Here is a 21,728-nt window from a genome sequence, read left to right as displayed (position 1 = left end):
TGATGAGTTTGTGCTAAGCCTTTTTTCTATTCCAACCCTAATATTAATTTGCCTTAATCACTCCTTATGTCATTATTTAAAGGTTCTCGCCCCATAGTTTCTTATTGGCTATTTCCATAGTTAGGTCTCGATTTCTATTATTTCAATTACGTACTTATCACAATTGGTATCCTTTGACTTGCCTCTCGGTCTATTATCTACTTGTTAACAACTAATTATTTACTTACCTTCTATTTTAATTAATTATTTAATTTATCATCTACATATAACATATATAATACGCTTTTCTCTTATATTTACCTCTTACTAATTCTTTCAATAATAAATATCATATTTTTTAACACGAAGCTTATTTACATATTTTTCGTATTTGTGTTTGTACATATACTCAAGCACATGCTCCTCCCCCATTGATGTGTGTATTTTATTACATGTGTACTCATGTGTATGTATTTGTGTGTTTTTGTTATCTACTTACTATCTACATTTTATTAATAATTATATTAATTTTTATTACTTAATTAACTTACTGATATCCTTACTTTTTTTACTTTATTAAATAAACCTATAACGTATAATTTACCTATTTACCCTTCTATTTCTCATTTCTTTCTTTCAACTTAACGCCCGACAATTCAGTAAAATATAAATAATAAATTAAATACAAAAAATTATTTTTTTCAATCTCTCCCTGCCCAGCTAATTTATATATATATATATATATATATATATATATATATATATATATATATATATATATGTATATATATGTGCACATATATATATGTGTGTGTGTATGTGCGTGTGTATATGTATGTATATGTGTGTATGTATTTATATGTGTGTATATATATATGTGTGTGTATATGTATGTATATATATGTATTTGTGTTTGTGCGTATCTTCTACATGTGTGTATATGTATGTGTTTATATATATTTGTATTTGTGTACGTATCTTCTACATGTATATTTGTGTGTGTGTGTGTTTTACTGTGTGTATGTGTTTTATTCACTTATTATAAATATCTCCCTAATAATTTTATGAATTTATTATTATTTGATTAACTTACTGATATTCTTACCTATTTCTATATTAGTAAAATAAACTTGTAAATTATAATTCATTAATTTATATTTTTCTCTTTCTCTCTTTCCTTCAACTACAACGCCTGAAAATTTAAAAATTATTTATAAAATATTTTTCAATTCCCCCCCTCCCAACTAATTTATATTTATATATGTATGTATATGTATATGTATATATATATATATGTATGTGTAAGTGTTTGCATCTGGATGTATGTGTATTTGCATATATGTTTATATATGTATATATGCGTGAATTTTTACGTATCTGTGTATGTGTACATATATATATGTGTTTGTATATGTATGTTTGTGTATATATGTATATATATATATATATATGTATGTGTGATCACGCATGTGCTTTTCCCCCATTTACGTATGTGCATTTGCTGTACATATTTATGCGTGTGCTTGTATTTGTGTGTTACTTATTAAAAATGTTTTTTCTATTATTTAAGTTACTTACTTAAGCTTTCACCCATTTTATTTTATTTCATTAAAATAAACCTGTAACGTATAATTTCTACCTGCCCGGCTAATTTATTTATATATATATATTATATTTAATTATATATATCATTACACTATCAAAATAAACCTGTAAAGTATAATTCATTAACTTATTTTTCCTTTTCTTTTTCTTTCCATTTTATAAACAATAAATATCTTTCAATCTCTCCCCGCCCGGCTAAATTACTTTAAACCCCATTTTCAACCCGCTCCTTCACCTATTTTATTTTATTTCATTAAAATAAACCTGTAACGTATAATTTCTACCTGCCCGGCTAATTTATTTATATATATATTATATTTAATTATATATATCATTACACTATCAAAATAAACCTGTAAAGTATAATTCATTAACTTATTTTTCCTTTTCTTTTTCTTTCCATTTTATAAACAATAAATATCTTTCAATCTCTCCCCGCCCGGCTAAATTACTTTAAACCCCATTTTCAACCCGTTCCTTCACTAACATTAACTCTCCAACCTGTTGCCATGGTGATCCTTTAAATTAACTGTTACTTATGCCGTTATCAACAAAAGTAGCGTCTTTTTAAGTTTAAACCTTTAAAAAACACGTATATAAGAATTTACACATAATATTTAATTATAAACCCCTCTCCTTTTTTTTAATACACTCCTACTACTTTAAACTCTAACGTCCTCTCCTCACCACTCCCCCTTCTTTTCTAACTCCCCTTTATCTACGATCTTTCCATTTTTATTTGACTTTATAACTTAGTCCATCTATTAATTCTGATGATGCTAGTTGGATCTTTCCTCTCTTTGAGGATTTTCCTCTAGCTGAAACAATTTGTAAACTCATTCTGGACTCACAGTAATAAATTTCCTATATATATATATATATATATATATATATATATATATATATGATGTATAGTTATGTTTACGAAGACAATATATAGACGCACACACATATACATATATGTATATATATATATATATATATATATATATATATATATATATATACGTTATATCTATTAGTAAATTGTAAACGATTGACTGCCCCTTTATTTTTTAATCTGCATTAATCTGGAAAAAACAGATTACAATCAGTAGTGATTTTCGAATACAGTCGTTACAATCTTATATGGCTTCCCTGATTACTCGCTTTGAATAAATATATTAAAAAAAAACCTTTAACAACAATTTGAAAAAACACTTTTTTAACAATACTCTAAATATATAAATTTTACAGGAATGCATGAACTTAAACATGGCAAAATGTTACTCTTGCTATCATGACGTAAATAAATATTTTGCTTTTCTATCGCACCAACCCATCAGAGTTTATGAACGTGTCTTTCTATACTTCTACTTATTACTTATATTTCTTATTACTATACACTTCTTTGAAACATAAACATTGTTATTTTTTACAGTGTGGAAACTGTAAATAATTGTAAGAGATGAAATAAAGTGGAGGAGATGTAAAATTCTTTTCACGGATTTTCTTTAAATACTTCTGTAATATCGCAACAAAGGCAAAATAATGAATGTGGAGTTCTTTATCCGCCGTAAAACAACAGCAACAACAACAACAACACAGACTGCAATTCTTTTTACGTTTAAGATCGTTCCTGATATAACAGCGAACGATGAATACGATACAAGATTAACCGATATGACGATATTATTTTATATGATTTTTATTTTATATAGCGATATATGTTTTAATTTTGTAAAAAACATATTAATTAAAAGATAAACCACATATACTCATTCGAAAAATAATAAATATCTATAGATTGCATTTACGTTATCATAAACACTACCACATGTCTGCACTTTAAAAAAATTAAAACATATGAACGTTTTTTTTTTAAGGTGTCGATAATTTAAACACGATACAGAATGCTTTCATGATTAAAACACTTTTATATACATATTCGGAAACATTTACAATTGCCTTAATCTGCGAAGAATTCTCCAAAAAATAAAAATTCCAGATAACAAAAATTCCAAAATTATTTGAAAATGAATACGTTCAGAAGTTTATATTTCATAGTCCGGATTCAATTATTATTAGCGCAATCTAGGAAGACATTTTTATACAAGAAAACATTTCAGATAAGGAATACTGAATAATTTACACTTTGTTATATATACTTCCGGAACATTTATAATTACTTTAATCTAAGAGGGATTCTAAAATAAAGGCAAATTACTTAATACGATACTCAATGAATAAAATAGTTTAATATAGAATTCGGTACATTCACAATTTTTCCTGCTGAATACGTCCAAAACTGTATATTACTTCGCCAGAACAAAGTGATTGCACGTATCATATCTATCTATCTATCTATCTATCTATCTATCTATCTATCTATCTATCTATCTATCTATCTATCTCTCTGTCTATATATATACATATGTATATATTTATATATATATATATATATATATGTATGTATATAGATATATTAAATAAGGAAACATGAAAACTAACGATAAGCAAATAAACTAAAACAGGTTTCCTTATTTATTTCGGAGTAATTCTCCAACAAAAGACAATAAAATTAAACCGAATAATTTAACGATTTTCATAAAACATTTAGATATTTAAATTACTTTAAACCTGAATACGTGTAAAATGTTATATTAATAAATCCAGACACTCTTAAACCAGGAAATGTTACAGATGAGTAAAATCGAATACTTCAAATAAGTTTATATGAGTATTCCGTGAGAATGTCTTGCTTAGGGTGTATCCTCAAATAAATAAGAATTACATATACATTTTTAAACGACAACATTAACTAGTTACATTTACATTTACAAAACAATGAAAAAAGTACAGATGACATGAAGTAAACATTATAAAACTTCAATATTTTTATAATCATTCATGAAATATTTATCAAACTTAATGCCACGTATGCCGAATATATATATATTTATATATCTAGTCCGATTTATGCATATATATATATATATATATATATATATATATATATATATATATATATATATATACATATCTGTGTATGTATATAGTCCGAATTGCGCACTCACACACACACACACACGCACGCACACACACACACACGTATATATATATATATATATATATATATATATATATATATACATATATATATATATATATATATATATATATATATATATATATATATATAGTCCGAATAGCACGTATTCCTATACGTCAACACAGAAAATAAATAGAGAAAAGACATCAGGATTTATATATTTTTTGTATTGATTTTTAGTCGTATATATATGCATATATACATGTTTATATACATACATATATATATATATATGTTTAATTTTAACAGAAAACAGAGTATAAAGAGGAAATGAGACATACGACATATAATCAATTATGTAAGGTTAAAAATGTACGATTAAATAAAAGGCAATTTGCCTATATATTACTTCCACGGGTAAGTACACACACTCAACCACAACCACACATACACACACACAATATATATATATATATATATATATATATATATATATATATATATATATATGTAATTAAGCATCCGCACACATCTTACATCTTCGAACATTACTACACGAAAATTAAGAATAAAATCGTTTTTTGTAAAGGCTCTTATGCCGTAATACTTTTTACCCACCTTCACACAACGCAGTACGACAAATAAATAATTTTAATAAAATTATGCATCTGACAACAGCATAAAGCACACGCAAATTTCTAGTTTATCGAAAAATGTAAGAGACCCCCTAACGGTTGAATATATATTTTCCCGCTAGAATATCTGTCTGTTGTCTGTCTCTCTCTCTTTATATATATATATATATATATATATATATATATATATATATATATATATATATATATATATATATAAAAGTGAAATTGTGTGCGTGTTTCTTTCTGTGTGTATACCTTTCCCTATCAATATACTCTATCAATATTCAATCTATATACTCGAAATTTGACATAAAATGTATTGAGATTTCAAAAACCTTCTAATCGCTTTTCGGCCAGAAATTTGGCTGTTAAGGGCGCAAAGCTTTACGATGTGACCGTTGAAAACTCTACCAAACTCTTCTGCTAATTTTGGATCTACCCGCTTGAAATTTTAGATGTAGGTTACCTTGACACGAAGCAAACATTTTAATATATATATATATATATATATATATATATATATATATATATATATATATATATATATATAAACACTAGATATGGTCCGAGGAAAGCTGAACTATATATATATATATATATATATATATATATATATATATATATATATATATATATATATATATATATATATATATATAGTCTAAGAAGCTTTGAATAAAAAATAAATGCAGAAATAAAACTAAAGAATGCAGTTTAAATTTCCGGAAGGACAAAAAATATTTTAACTTTAACTTATTGCAGACTTAGCACCTCATCCGACTTCTAAAATGTTTATAATGACAAAAGAGGATTCATTTATATAAGGATGAAGAAAGAAAAAAAAAGCCTTTACTAAAACTGTTTCTTAGCATTTCCATAGGCTGATTTCGTAAATATATATATATATATATATATATATATATATATATATATATATATATATATATATATATATATATATATATATAGTCATCCCCGGAAAGACCTGTTTCTTTGTATCTAAACTCATCAGTTAGCCAAGAAAAGAAAATACCTCAAGCCAGTATCAAAACTGGAGAGTCGGCGATTCTCACCTTTACGCTATTCAGCAGCTGCTATGCTAGGTAGTGTTTAACAATATTTTGATACACACACACAAACATATACACACACACACACAAACAAACAAACAAACAAACACGCACACACATACACACACATCGCTTAGTTTCGAGTGGCCACCCAGTACCTGTTTTACAATTCGTCCCTAAAACGATTTTTTTTTTTGTAAACTGTTTTCATGGTTTTTCTTCAGATTTCTATCGTTTATATTATTAATATTTCTTTATGAAATTAACAAATCAGTCTATAAATTATACAGCTTATCTGACAAAAGTTTATTAATGATAAAGCACGGAGATGGGGGGCATGACAAAGTTGCCAGTTATATTTCTGTGCTGGCCAGTAGGCCAAAACATAAATACGTTTTACTTTAAAAACTCTAGAACCTGTAGAGATTACTGCTCTAAAGTTTCACATGGCTTCATCCCGGATAAATTCATGCTCATTTTTGTAGGTGTAAATTTATGTTTCATCAAATATATCTTGGCATTTATAACTGTTCAAGTTACATTTATATTGTGTGATTCATCTCTTCTCAGTAGCTTTCATGCATCCCCAAATATTATTAGATAAATTTTCCTCTTTAAAAGTGTTCTTGACATATTTGTACTTCTTACGTATTGATATGAGGTTGTTTTTACCAATATGCGGCCCCCTAGATTGCATTTATCTGAGTGGATAATAATATCAAGTTTCTGTTTTGTTTTTTTGCTTTAGCAACATGCGTTATTTTTAATAGTGTTCTTTCATAAGTCACACATCCCTGTAAATTATATCTCCTTAAATTTATCTCACGTATAGGAAGAGATATACTTACAGACAAATCTTTATTAGCAAGAGACATTTTGGCCATCAAATATGAGTGTTTTAAAAAACACCCATATTAAGGGAGCACCTGTTTACCTGATTAATTTAATTAAAGTCTTCTTTAATCTCTCTCTGTCAGCTTTCAATTTTTTATAGCTAGTTGGAAGATCCTTACTTGTTCCATAGACTACATATTTTGTCAATATTTTGTCAGGGTTGATCCATGCACTTCAAACTGTTTAGCTATGGACTTAAGTGATTGGCTATTTACCTTCCTCATAACAATCGATTCCCCTATTTTCATTGGTGTAGTTGGCACTTTTATAATTCCTATGAAATATGAATTTCGAGAAAACAACGAGATTAGATTAGTGTAATTCTAGAAATATTAAACTAAAGAGGGCTGGACCCATTTTTTACCCTTATTTTTTTTTAATTAAAAACAAAATATTTATTTGCTTTCTATTACAAGTTGCTAGGAAAATTTTAATGGTTATCGCATTTACCTCTGATATAAATATCACAATCCGAAAAAAAAGACAACAATTTTAAAATAAACAAAGTTTTGAGGGAAAATTTATAAAAATGTACAAGGTGACCACTCGAAGCTGAACAATGCCGCACACACACGCACACACAAACATATATATATATATATATATATATATATATATATATATATATGCATACAAGTATATATATACACACACGTGGGTACTTCCATATAAATAATAAACAAATATATTGACACAGACAATATATATACAGTGGGCAAAATAAGTGTTGAACACATCACATTATTCTTTATTTAACACAATTTCATGCAGCGAATGACGCGAAAATTTAATAAGAAATAGTTCCTAATTTAAAAATAACAATTAACTTTAGAAACTGGAACCTTTTAATGCATAATAAAAATGATATAATAAAAACTAGAATAGCCGGAAAAAATATTGGACACACTAACACAATTTCATCTAATATTTAGTTGAAACCCCCTTATTGGCTATTACAGCTTCGAGACGTTTTCTATACGATGAAACTAATTTGTGACAAGGCGAGATTTTGGCCCACTCTTCAACATATTTTCTTCAAATCCTGAATAGTACGTGGATCTCACTGATGGACTATGATTTTGCGCTCTCTCCATAGATTTTTTTATAGGATTTATGTCTGGTGACTGACTGGGCCCTTTAAGAACATCTATTTTGTTCTGGACGAACCAATCGGAGGTTATTCTAGCAGTATGTTTGGGGTCATTGTCTTGTTGAGAGATCCATCCATGTCGCATAGCTAACGCATTGGAAGCAGACAAGAGAGTATTTTCAAGAATTTACCGATATTTGGCTGTATTAATCTTTACATCTATAATATGAAGTGGCCTCGTACCATTTGAAGAGAAGCATCCCCAGAGCATGACATTTCCACCACCAAATTTACAGGGGGGGGGGTGTTTGGGATCGTGCGCTGTGCCATCCCTTCTCCATACTCGAGCTAGAGAGTTAATGCCGAAAAGTTCTACTTTCTTCTCATCGGACCAGATCACATTCTTTCCAGTAATCATGTGTTTTCAATAAGTGGTCTCTTGCAAACTCCAGACGAGCATTAACATGACATTTTTTTAGTAATGGTGTCTTTCGAGGTGTACGCGATTTAAGACTGTTGCGTCGGAGTATATTACTAATCGTTGGTTTCGTTACTGCTATTCCTGCTTCTTCCAAATCTTTCTGAAGTTCGCCTCGTGTGGTTCTCGGTTGCTGCTGAACTTTTCGTACAATCTTTCTCACTGCTCAATCCGAAAAATTGCGAGGAGCTCCTGTGCGCGGACGGTTCACGGTTGAATCATGAACCTTCCATTTCCTAATAAGGTTTCCTATAGTGCTTACATGGATTTTGAATTGTGCAGATATACGCCGATAACCAATTCAATTCTTGTGCTCAGCAATTTTATCACGGACGACTTGAGAGAATTCTTTACGTTTACTCATCCTGAGAGCCTTCACTCGTGGTGGCTTACTGGTGACTAACGTGTTCCAATATGACGTATAGTATGGTCTACAACAATCGAGAAACTTCTAAAGCGTATAATAGTGACGGCAAATTAAAATGCAAATAACAATTTCCAGCATTATTTATAAAAAAAGAATAATAAAATATTATTTAAAACATTGTGTCCAAAACTTTTTCCCGGCTATTCTCGTTTTTTATGATATAATTTTTGTTATGCATTAAAAGATTCCAATTTCTAAAGTTATTTGTTATTTTTAAATTAGTAACTATTTCTTGTTAAATTTTCGCGTCATTCGCTGCCTAAATTATATTATAAAGAATAATGGGAGGTGTCCAACACTTATTTTCCCCACTGTATATATTTAAATATATATATATATATATATATATATATATATATATATATATATATATATATATATATATATATATATATATATATATATATATATATATATATTGTGGTTATATAAGTACGATTTAATAAAGATGAATAATACTTGTGAAATATAAGTGCCTCAACTTTTATGGTAAACTTCACGTGCCATTTTTCCTACCAAATATAATTTTGTTTATTCCAAACGAAGCGAACTACTTGTGTGTTGACGTTTACCGACGTAACCCCCTTCTTTTAAGTGGCATGTGTATTAAACAAAATTTTACTTTCTGGAAGTTTATGGAAGAAATTGGATCAAATAATATTATCCACCAAACAAACTGACAATTCTAAAAGAAATAAATGTTGTATTTATCTCTTTAATTTGGTTGGATGTGTATATTTAGTAATTAACAAACCAGAATCAAACATAAATATTGCGATTCATATAATTAATTCATTGTTAATTATTAATCGAACATTTACATGAAAGTGAAATTGATGTTTACCTGCGCGATTTCAAACTTTGTATGTTCAAGCATAGTGTTGGAAGGTAATGTAAGTGGAAAATTAACACCTGAAAAAATGAAAATACAGTAATACATTTCTATTAGTTAAAACAAAACTCCCTAGAGTATATCTTTTTTTAGATTATATAAAGTAAATTTAGATTTTTGTCTATTTATTTTAATGATATAGCTTTTTATATTAAAACGCTGCACATACATGCTATTAAAAGTTAAATTTTTCACTAGTTTGGAGACGGAATGCGTTGTTGTGATAAGTGATTTTCTCTACTAATTCGCACTTTTTATTTTAAGATTCAAATATTAATAACTACATTTTATTTCAGAATTTAATTTATGTATTTCTGTTGTATTAAATGCTAGCTTTTTTTTTATTTTTATTTTTTTTTTCTCGTACATAAATGTTTATCTACCAAGTTGATCTTAAATATTGTATAATCAATCCATTATATTATCATTTTCAGTCCCCCACCCCTAATTTCTGGCTCCCATCTTATCTCGCAATTACTTATAACGTCACCAACTAACTTCGGAAGAACCCCCCCCCATCCGATTTTGTTTTATATCATAAGTTGCTTAAAACGTGATTAGTTAAAGTTCAGAATAAAATCACGCTTTCTCTTAACGGTTAATTTTAAAAAAAAATCTTCTGAACGCTATTAAAAGTTAAATTCTTCACTAGTTTGGAGACGGAATGCGTTGTTGTGATAAGTGATTTTCTCTACTAATTCGCACTTTTTATTTTAAGATTCAAATATTAATAACTACATTTTATTTCAGAATTTAATTTATGTATTTCTGTTGTATTAAATGCTAGCTTTTTTTTTTTTTTTAATTTTCTCGTACATAAATGTTTATCTACCAAGTTGATCTTAAATATTGTATAATCAATCCATTATATTATCATTTTCAGTCCCCCACCCCTAATTTCTGGCTCCCATCTTATCTCGCAATTACTTATAACGTCACCAACTAACTTCGGAAGAACCCCCCCCATCCGATTTTGTTTTATATCATAAGTTGCTTAAAACGTGATTAGTTAAAGTTCAGAATAAAATCACGCTTTCTCTTAACGGTTAATTTAAAAAAAAAATCTTCTGAACGCTATTAAAAGTTAAATTCTTCACTAGTTTGGAGACGGAATGCGTTGTTGTGATAAGTGATTTTCTCTACTAATTCGCACTTTTTATTTTAAGATTCAAATATTAATAACTACATTTTATTTCAGAATTTAATTTATGTATTTCTGTTGTATTAAATGCTAGCTTTTTTTTTATTTTTATTTTTTTTTTCTCGTACATAAATGTTTATCTACCAAGTTGATCTTAAATATTGTATAATCAATCCATTATATTATCATTTTCAGTCCCCCACCCCTAATTTCTGGCTCCCATCTTATCTCGCAATTACTTATAACGTCACCAACTAACTTCGGAAGAACCCCCCCATCCGATTTTGTTTTATATCATAAGTTGCTTAAAACGTGATTAGTTAAAGTTCAGAATAAAATCACGCTTTCTCTTAACGGTTAATTTAAAAAAAAAATCTTCTGAACGCTATTAAAAGTTAAATTCTTCACTAGTTTGGAGACGGAATGCGTTGTTGTGATAAGTGATTTTCTCTACTAATTCGCACTTTTTATTTTAAGATTCAAATATTAATAACTACATTTTATTTCAGAATTTAATTTATGTATTTCTGTTGTATTAAATGCTAGCTTTTTTTTTATTTTTTCGCACTTTTTATTTTAAGATTCAAATATTAATCACTACATTTTATTTCAGAATTTAATTTATGTATTTCTGTTGTATTAAATGCTAGCTTTTTTTTATTTTTTATTTTTTTTATTTTCTCGTACATAAATAAAAGTTAAATTCTTCACTAGTTTGGAGACGGAATGCGTTGTTGTGATAAGTGATTTTCTCTACTAATTCGCACTTTTTATTTTAAGATTCAAATATTAATAACTACATTTTATTTCAGAATTTAATTTATGTATTTCTGTTGTATTAAATGCTAGCTTTTTTTATTTTTATTTTTTTTTATTTTCTCGTACATAAATGTTTATCTACCAAGTTGATCTTAAATATTGTATAATCAATCCATTATATTATCATTTTCAGTCCCCCACCCCTAATTTCTGGCTCCCATCTTATCTCGCAATTACTTATAACGTCACCAACTAACTTCGGAAGAACCCCCCCCCATCCGATTTTGTTTTATATCATAAGTTGCTTAAAACGTGATTAGTTAAAGTTCAGAATAAAATCACGCTTTCTCTTAACGGTTAATTTAAAAAAAAATCTTCTGAACGCTATTAAAAGTTAAATTCTTCACTAGTTTGGAGACGGAATGCGTTGTTGTGATAAGTGATTTTCTCTACTAATTCGCACTTTTTATTTTAAGATTTAAATATTAATAACTACATTTTATTTCAGAATTTAATTTATGTATTTCTGTTGTATTAAATGCTAGCTTTTTTTTTTTTCGCACTTTTTATTTTAAGATTCAAATATTAATAACTACATTTTATTTCAGAATTTAATTTATGTATTTCTGTTGTATTAAATGCTAGCTTTTTTTTATTTTTTATTTTTTTTATTTTCTCGTACATAAATAAAAGTTAAATTCTTCACTAGTTTGGAGACGGAATGCGTTGTTGTGATAAGTGATTTTCTCTACTAATTCGCACTTTTTATTTTAAGATTCAAATATTAATAACTACATTTTATTTCAGAATTTAATTTATGTATTTCTGTTGTATTAAATGCTAGCTTTTTTTCATTTTTGTTATTTTTATTTTCTCGTACATAAATGTTTATCTACCAAGTTGATCTTAAATATTGTATAATCAATCCATTATATTATCATTTTCAGTCCCCCACCCCTAATTTCTGGCTCCCATCTTATCTCGCAATTACTTATAACGTCACCAACTAACTTCGGAAGAACCCTCCCCCCCATCCGATTTTGTTTTATATCATAAGTTGCTTAAAACGTGATTAGTTAAAGTTCAGAATAAAATCACGCTTTCTCTTAACGGTTAATTAAAAAAAAAAATCTTCTGAACGCTATTAAAAGTTAAATTCTTCACTAGTTTGGAGACGGAATGCGTTGTTGTGATAAGTGATTTTCTCTACTAATTCGCACTTTTTATTTTAAGATTCAAATATTAATAACTACATTTTATTTCAGAATTTAATTTATGTATTTCTGTTGTATTAAATGCTAGCTTTTTTTTTTTCCTCGTCCATAAATGTTTATTTATCTACCGAGTTGATTGCAAAAATAGATTACCTAATTGTACTCATTTTTAGTTCGTGGGAGGGGAATCTATCACCATACTTTCCCTTAAATATGTCCGTTGGACTTTTATTAAGTACAATACTTAATATTTTTTTTTTAATGGAGAGTAGAAAACGCATTGTGGATGTGTTATCGGCAGCTCCTGTTACTCTCGCTTCTTCTTATTTGTCCCTCAGTCCTCATTTTTTAAATGAGTGATTTTTCTGACAAAGGGAGAAGAAAAAGCTGTTTTCTAGGTTGGCAGTATTTTTGCGCGAACAGTTGGCAGAGTTGGTGGAAATTTTCTGTTTCTATGTCTATCCTTGTAGCCATGTCACTAGTAAGGGTGATGGAGGTAAACGTTTTGTCTGGGCTGACGTTATCCGCCTGATAGTCAGGGACCCGAACCTTGGATTAACCACTAAGGAGGCTGTCCTATCAGCAGGTGCAAAGTACTGGGGCTGCTGTATTGCCATTTGGTGAATGGAATCTGGACCATGCAGTAGCTTCTGGTGGGGCCTCTCGATGCCATACTAGTGGGTAATTGTTACGGCTTTACCTTATCATATGGTACAAAAAAAAATTCTTCGTTTCTTTTTCTCTCTTAGTTTCCCCTCTCTGTCCTGCTCTAAGTAAATCTGTCGACCTAGTCCACAAATTCCAAAATTTCATCATGACAAGTTTCAAGAAAAAATACACGATTAGACCCGGTTCTCCAACTTCCAACGTAGACCCCTACTACCATGTCTCCTTCTCCAACATCAGGGGTCTACGTTCTAACCTTCCAGAGGTTGACACCCAATTACAGGAGACTAAACCAGACCTTTTATTTTTAAGTGAAACTGGCATTGGACAGGCTATTTCCCTAGATGAGTTTGCAATTACAGGATACTCTAACTTAACTTCTAAATCTGACCCCCAAGAGCGCCATGGGCATGGAATATGTGCCTATATTAAAGATAGCTTTCCATGTGGGAGGGACATCTCCAGGGAAGATCCTAACTTACCCTATATGTGCTTCCGGGTTGCTTTAGCTCACACTACTGCATTTATATTTACTCTCTATCGCCCCCACAACAGCGGAGTTACTATCTTTCAAAGCATATCTGAGAACATTGACCAAGTCCTTTCTACTTATCCTTCAGCTAACATTCACGTATGTGGAGACTTCAATGTTCACAACGTCGAATGGTTGACCCACCAAAACAAGACCGATGATGAGGGGAGGTTCTGTCATGATTTCTCCATTGCCTATGACCTCACTCAGATTGTTCAGGAACCTACCCGTGTGCCCGATAATGACGGCCAGTATGCGAGCCTACTAGACCTTTTTCTCACAACTTGCCCTGAACTATGTTCAGTTTCTGTTCTGTCGCCTCTTGGATCTTCCGACCACTCTGTTGTATCAATTAAGATAAAAATGAAATGTAATAAGTCCCCAGACGTACCTCTTCATCGTACAGTATATCGATACACTAAGGCTGACTGGGATAGCTTCCGTACATTTATATCTGATCTACCTCTGCATTCCATGTTTAAAAAGGATGTGTCCTCTATAGTATTAGACCTAACTGAATGGTTAATTGTAGGTATTGACCATTTCATACCCTCTAAAAAGTTTCAGCAAAAACCTAACAGCCAGCCATGGTTCTCTCCAGAATGTGCTGCTGCCATTGCGCACAGAAATCACTTTTTCCACTGCTTCAAACGTAATAGATGTATGGAAACTAAAGCCGTTTTCAGGACTGCCAGCAACCATTGTAAGAAAGTAATAAGGAACGCAAGAGAGTTGTATGCTCAATCTGTTAAGTCCAAAGTAGCGGCTTGGTTCCCACCAGTTTTGGCAAATAGCAAACAGAATCCTGAACAGAAGCGTGTGCTCCATCCCAACTATTATCAATGGACCTGAGGTAATCTCGTCAGCATCAGACAAAGCCAAACTCTTTGTCAAGAACTTTGCAGCTAATTCTACCCTTTGCGACCAAGACCGCCAACCCCCAATATTTCCTCTTGTATCAGAAAACACGCTATGTGATATACGTATATTTGTACGTGATGTTGCCAAGCTAATCAAAAACCTTGATTCCAGTAAAGCAACTGGCCCTGATGTATTCCAATTATAGTACTCAAAAAACTTCAACCTGAACTAGCGCCCATACTTACAAAACTGTTTAAACGTTGTCTTAAGGAGAATAGTTTCCCATCTCCCTGGAAAATCTCATCAGTATGCCCTGTATTTAAGAATTCAGGTGATCGCTCATCCCCCTCTCAGTACAGGCCAATAAGTCTCCTGTGCGTCATGAGTAAGTTGCTAGAATCTGTATTAAATACAGAAGTAATCAAACATCTCAACAAAAATAACCTTCTTAGTGACACTCAATATGGTTTCCGTTCTGCTAGATCTACAGCAGATGTCCTTACAGTTATATCGCATAGGATTAGCAAATCTCTCGACGGTGGCAATCTTTCTAGGGCAATTGCTCTTGACATATCTAAAGCCTTTGATAGGGTATGGCATAAAGGTTTACTTCATAAGATCGCTAGCTATGGTATAGCTGGAAAAGTCTTCTCAATTATTAAATCATTTCTTTCTGATAGGTTCATAAGAGTAGTAGTTGAGGGGCAAAAATCAGAAGCTCACAGTATTAATGCCGGTGTCCCCCAGGGATCCATCCTGGGCCCAACTCTTTTCCTGATCTACATTAATGATCTTCCAAATCATATCCTTACATCATTTGTAGACATTTATGCTGACGACACTACCATTTATGGTAGCACATCCGAGACAGTAAACGACCAAGTTCTCTCCAATTATCTCTCCTCTGATCTTGAGCACGTAGTACAATGGGGAAAGGAGTGGCTGGTTACTTTTAATGCATCTAAAACCAAGCTTCTCTCTTTACATCATCAACATTCTAATCCACATTTGTCTTCAATTGAAATGAATGGCTCTCGTCTTCAGGAGGCCTCAAGTTTTGACAAGCTTCTGGGCTTGACCATTACTCCTGATCTTAAATGGAACACGTATATCAAATCTGTTGCCAAGGCCGCTGGAAAAATGGTGGGATCTTTCTATCGATCCAGTAGATATATCACTGCTGATGCTATTCTCTATCTATATAAGAGCCAGGTACGTCCAAGGATGGAATACTGTTGTCACATCTGGGCAGGAGCTGCTAGAAAGGACTTGTCCTGCCTTGATAGAGTTAAAAATAGACTTCGTAGCCTCGTAGGAGATGTCCTTTTCTCCTCCTTGCAACCTCTATCTCACAGAAGAGATGTTGCGAGTTTGTCTCTGATGTATCGTTATTTTCATGGAAAGTGTTCAACTGAGCTTCAATCTATGGTCCCCCCTCGCCAAACTTTCACAAGAACCACTCGTCTAGCTGTAAACACTATCAATAATTTCCCCCACTCTTTATCTGTGCCTAAACCTAAACGTAGATTCCATGAACAAAGCTTCTTTCTTAGAACTGCACGCCTGTGGAATTGTCTTCCGTTTTCCTGCTTTCCGGCTGACTACAATATGGTTTTGTTCAAGTCTAAAGTAAATAAGTTCTTGATGAGCCGTTCCATATAAGTTATTAAATTTACCAAATTTTCATTACTAATGATTACTATATTGACCAACTTCTACTGTACACTCTTTAACCCTTATCCTTGAGTGGCCTCTGGGCCTTGATAATGTGATGATGCATTTGTAAAAACAAAAAAAAATACCGATTTGCCTTCCAAGATGTTAATAATTCGTTTTGTTCCCTTTACTTAATTATTATATTTTATTTGGACAGACAAATCTCATAAAAATATCAGAAATCAGATGAAATGCCAACTCTCATGCACAGATATCCTACTGCTGAGGCCTATATCGATTGAGCACATTTTTCATACGAAAAACATTGTAGCACCGTTGTAATATTAAATATTCATAACTTTGGAAAGTTTAATTTAATAATTTAAAAATTATATCTTGCATTGTCTTTTAGCGGCATAATTTTATAGAACTTTTTCCTCTCGCGAAAACAAAGCGGATAAAAATCGTCGTCAAATTATTTATACGTGTTAATATTTTTCATTTTTCATTTAAAGCAGAATTAAACTTTGTGAATTATATAATGCATGTTTAAAATATTTCAAGATAACACCAGTTGGATTTAAGTAATTGTTTACAAACATTTTCTGTAAAAACTATCTATTTAACTTGACTGACAGATAGCGGGTTGAAAAGCAAAATCTTTAATACATTTTACATTTTAACATTAATACCTTTTACATTTTGACATGCCAGAATAACAGACATTCAGATTAGCATGAGTTGATAATGTTATAGATGTTTCCTAAAATACACTGACGTATTCATTTTTTTTTTATATTTGCGTTTTTAGTATTAAATAAAAAAAGCATTTCCCAGTATTCTTCAATTTTAAACAAGCATTTCCCGGTTACTATTTAACATATCTAACATTAGCAACCACCTGTGTTGGTCTGAGATTATAAAAAAAAACATTGCCGTTTATATATTATTATATATGAGGGATGTAACCAATAAAATTCATTAAACACAAGCAGAATGTGAGGGTCAGAGGATATAATTTTTCTATATATGAACTGGAAATAAGAAAACACTTTAAGATTAATAAAGTCCTAATAATTAAAATCTTTACCCTAAACTTCCAACTCGCCAACTATATGTTGGCTATACTTCGAAGTAAACATGCAGAAATAAATAATTTAAGCGATTTTTTACATATAAAATCTTTTGGTAATATTTGCCGTTTAAATAGAATGTGTTTGGAGAGGAAATCATTGGGGTGGTCCGTCCTATATATTAAGATCACGTGATATTGTAAATCGTGTTTTAACAAAATGTCTACTGAACATATCCTGATCAAATTTGTCACATGCCTCTATATTTTAATATGAAAAATATTTTCGATTTTTTTCGGATAAAGTAAATCGTTGAATATATTTATTTTTCAAATAGACTTTACATTTTAACTAAGTCAGTAAAATACAGATCTTTTACGGAGTTTTGCTATAATTCATTCTCGTTTCGATTTATCAGTTTCAGTGTTTGCACTTATTAGCTTTTATCGTTTCCTTAATTATAGTGGTCCTGGATATGACCTTAAACTATATCCAATGGTGAGGCCCAGCTTGCGGACTTTGGGAGTGTGGAGCCACCCTTTAATTACCATTGCTCCAGGTCCACTCTGACCGGGAGTGGTAGTACCGGTTAGGGTCCCAACTATGAGTTAAATAGAAATCGACTTGAAAACAACAAATATATTCTATTAAATTTTTTTTTCTTCAAAATCTTTGGATTTCGGCATTAAATGACCCAAAAATGGTTGATACGCCGTAAAACAAATAAAACCAACCAACCTTAATTACATATTTCTATCTTACATTCTATTGTTATATTCACATCTGTGTATTATTTAATCAACGTAATGTACAATTTAGTCATACAAATATTGGAAGTAGTCCAAAATTAATAAAATTAAATATCACGCTGAGGAAATTAAATAGAACCTGAAGGCCAGATGCAAAGTGAGAAGAGGAAAAAAAAGAGCAAGAGAAATGTAACTTTACACTCACGTTAACATGCAGACACCCGGCACATAACGCGGTGTAACAGAGTAAGCTGTAAGGAACTTTTGACAAGTAATACCCCGACATTTTTATTTGTTGCAACGACGTTTAAGTCCGGTTATTTTACCGAATTAAACGTGATTGTGCTGCTTCACTCTGACCTCTATCCTGACGAACATCATCGTCAGTTTGTGCAGACGTTCTTTTCATAGTCCTTTGTTTTGTCACTTCACACAAGGCTTCATATTTGCATACAGAGAGTAGGAGAGAAAGAGAGAGAGAGAGAGAAGGAACAAGAAAGAGAGAAAGAGACGAGGGGATAGATTTTCTGTTTATGTTTTATATTTAACCATTTAGCAATTTCAATGTTTCTTGGTTAAAGCAATACAAGCCTAGCACAATGGGTGTCAACAGGGTCGCAATTCTTTTCTAATTTATATAAGATTAGCCGAGGTACCCGGCGTAGCCTAGGTGTTTGGATGTGTGTGGAGGGAAATAAATCAAAACAAAATCCAAAAAAAGAATAAGCGAAAAAAAAAAAAAAACGATATTAAATCTTTAAAAAAACGGCTAAAAAAAACAAAAATAACAGCGAACGTGCTAGAAGAAAAACGAACGTATTATCGAATGATGTTTACACTTTTTAAAAAAGCGGAAAAACAAAAACAAAAAAATAACAAAAAATAAGCTTCTTAAAATGTCGGAAAATAAAAACAAAATAAAAGAACGAACAATAACCCTGTTTCGATACTAAAATCGTAAAAATCAAAAAAAAAAAGTTTTAACATCATTCGCTACGTTAGTTTTTTTCTGATATTTTGGAGGAGTTTTATGACGTTGTAACATCGGTTATATATATATATATATATATATATATATATATATATATATATATATATATATATATATATATATATATATTTATTTACGGTTATTACTTTCGATTATTCTTTATTTTCCATTTTGTTTTGAATTACCTCCAAACACCTGGGTATCCCCGCTACCATAAGTGCTCAGGATTTTCCGGATGGTTGGAGGTGTGTGGGAACTAGGGTTGGATCAAATACAATTGTATTTGTATTTCAATTGTATTTAGATACAATTTTAATGTAATTGTATTTGTATTTGTATTTTTAGATTTAGGAATAAATGTATTTGTATTTGTATTTGTATTTTTAGACTTAGGAGTAAAAGTATTTGTATTTGTATTTGTATTTCTGGTAACCTAAACGAAAGTATTTGCATTTCAATTGTTAAAAGTCAGTATTTGCTGCTGCTAGTTGAGTGACGATAAGTCTGTGAGTCAAGTAGCTTCAATTCAGGGTTGCCAGCTTGGCTTTGTTAAGGCCAAATTTCGCGAATTTGGCTTTTTTTGAAGCAGTTTGGCTTTCAAAATTTTTGTTTGTTTTTTTTCAAATTTATGCTTCAAATTTGGCCTTTTTCGGATAATTTTATATAAATATTTATTAAATATGTATTTTTAAAGAAAAAGTTATAATAAAGTAATTTAAACAGTTGTTTGGATGTCTAAACTTGTAGATTTAAAAAAAAAAAACTTTTGACCTCCCACTCCCATTCATGGATTTACACCCTCTCGCACTAAGCGAATCTCACACCTAAATGTTTAATCCGGTTTCACAGTTACTTACTAAATGTCTATATCGACCCTTTCAAAGAGTTCACAGTTGAGTATGAAACCATTTTGGGGGCATTTTTTAGTGCTGGCGCCTTGTCCCTGCCAATTAGGTCACTGAGTATATTTCCTCTGAAATAATTAATTCTTGTATTTTTCGTTTGAAATTCTTTAAAAGTAGTGTTTTGAAATTAATTGAATTAATTTATTTTCAATTTATAGAAATTTGAAAACTTATAACTATAGCTATGTAAAGTTGTATTTAAAATGAATATTTTTAAGTATTCATATACTTTTTCCTGAGTAGTCCCAAAAGTTTAATTAAAAGTCAATAATTATAGATTTTATAACTATCTTGGATTAATAGACACATTTGCCTTAATAATGACGCATAGATTGTTCTTGGAAACAAAGTCTAGTTTTAGAGTTATGACTAAAATTAAATTTATCAATATTTTAGAGATATTTTAAGTTGATACCTCCAATCATCTTAGAAATCTGTCGATTATACTCGCATGTTTACTCATTGTAAGTGTTTTCTTCAGATTTCATGTGTAATACTAAATAGATTGTAACTCCAAATGGTTACTAATATCATAATTGTAAAAAAAACATTTATAAACATCTCTTTTATGTAATCTGTCCCCGTTGTCAGTCAATGCTTACATTAAAGTGTAGTGCCTGCTCTGATGACCTAACTTTATCTAGTCTGTCCTTGGTCGATGAAAGAAAAATTCTTCTAAATTGGGGTATATATTTTTGGCTATGGGAGATAAATTCTGTGCCTTTTACTTTTTAAGGCAATTTCATTTAGTTTTACAATTTTGCCAGTCAGACTTAGAGATAGAAAAAAGTTAACTACCCTAAAAAGTTATGATGGCCCGAAAATGAAAGATCATTTTATGTATAATTTATATGCGAAACTAATTACTTAATTTAAATTATAAAATATTCCTTTTCTAGATGTTCACAAGTAATCTTTTGAAAAAAAAGTAGAATTACATTTTAGGAGGGATAGCTGAGGGTTCTTATCTACTTTAAAATATAGATATAATTTCATTTTAATTTGACAAACTTCTTAATGTTATCCTGGTGCTTTTCCCTAAAAGTACACAGGTGAAAATATCACTTGCAAATAAAT

At 30.3% G+C, this 21,728-nt stretch overlaps 1 long non-coding RNA gene across 1 annotated transcript in view; it reads right to left on the bottom strand.

Annotated features, from left to right (window-relative positions):
* Positions 1 to 21,728, bottom strand: part of LOC145277096 (uncharacterized) — a 57,825-nt gene that overhangs the window by 6,602 nt on the left and 29,495 nt on the right. Inside the window, exon 3 of the long non-coding RNA XR_013868106.1 lies at positions 10,057 to 10,124. This is a non-coding gene — a long non-coding RNA (uncharacterized LOC145277096). The remainder of the gene's footprint in view (positions 1 to 10,056; positions 10,125 to 21,728) is intronic.

This window comes from Euprymna scolopes, chromosome 5, assembly GCF_053919585.1.
Source record: "Euprymna scolopes isolate OS-2025 chromosome 5, ASM5391958v1, whole genome shotgun sequence".
NCBI lineage: Eukaryota > Metazoa > Mollusca > Cephalopoda > Sepiida > Sepiolidae > Euprymna > Euprymna scolopes.
Note: the sequence above shows the minus strand (reverse complement) of the source record. Positions and strands in the feature narration are given on the sequence as shown.